Genomic DNA, 1,380 nt, shown 5'->3' on the forward strand with positions numbered 1-1,380 from the left:
TTTCTCTGATCGTGTCGTTAAATTGTAATAACAAATCTGTAAACATAGATTTAAGGATCGTTAAATTAATGAAGTTAGTACACTACTACAAGATTTTCCATAAAAATTTTAATTTTTACAAGTGAGTAAATTCCCCAAACTACATTTATTAATATAATAAATAGAATATACTCGTTTGGGGGAACATTTAATGCCTTTCTGCGAGTAGCGCCCGTGTCTTAAAAGTTAAAAGTTAATAGAAAAGTATGTATTACCTCACATAATAAGTCATTGAACTATTTTTCTAAAGGATATGGTTTTAATCATATTTGCGGAAAAAATGTTAATACTGGCCTTATATATTTTTAGAATAAGAATTTTTGATCCCAATGCAACCATATATTCCATTACTGATTTGATTTGTGAAATAAAATAAACATAACTGGTTTATTTTATTTTTTTTTTGTCTAATTTATATATGAAATATAACAGGGTTTCAAAATTGTGGAGCTATCATAGGCCAGCCAATAGTGGCATGAGCAAAAAATTAAGGTGTTTCGAAACAAAGGAAACTTTGGAGCACCTTTTATAGTTATAAACCATTCCATTAAAAGCACATTTAAAGTTTTTGAAGACTATACAATTTGAAACTTGGACATAATTCAGGTATAAAGCTTCAATTACTTTTTTAATTCACCAAGAACGTGGACAACCTATATGATTTCTCTTACAAATTTATAGAAGTTTGACTCTATCTGTTATCATAAGAGACTGTTATTTCTATGTAAGGCTTAGGGCCAGCCCAATTAACCAACCAACATATCGGTATACAGAAAAAAACGTAAAACAAATCCCATAAAGTAATCCTGAAGCAAGGCAAAATACTCTAATACTATGCAACACAATTAAACAGGCTGAAAGCGCCAAAATCATAAAATGTTAAATAAAAATAATAAAAAATATATAAGAACGCAAAATAGCAGAGAACCTTATCTCTTACTGTGCACATAAATTAAGAACAACCGGACAAAAATTCCTCCCAACACGTAAAATTCAATAACAAAAATTATAAGGAAAAAAATTCGAAAAATTAATCAACAATATAAAAAAATCTTACAATACACTACAAAATGAATGTCTTGCTTGTTACACTGTAAAAAAATCAATCAGTACAAATCTGAATTGTGTTGATCGTATTGACACTTGAAGGCCAATCAATCGAATGTTTTTTCCGTTTGTGAAAATCTTTTAACTAAACAGAACTGCATTTCCTGAGTGTAATTTGTTTTTATTGATAAAAGAAAATTGATAAAACATTGATTCTCTTCTTCTAATTGTGCCAGGAAGTCGAATGTAGTTCTTATCAGGCTGACCCCAAAAAAATCAGTTCGAAAGATATAT

This window comes from Teleopsis dalmanni, chromosome 1, assembly GCF_002237135.1.
Source record: "Teleopsis dalmanni isolate 2A chromosome 1, ASM223713v2, whole genome shotgun sequence".
Taxonomy (NCBI): domain Eukaryota; kingdom Metazoa; phylum Arthropoda; class Insecta; order Diptera; family Diopsidae; genus Teleopsis; species Teleopsis dalmanni.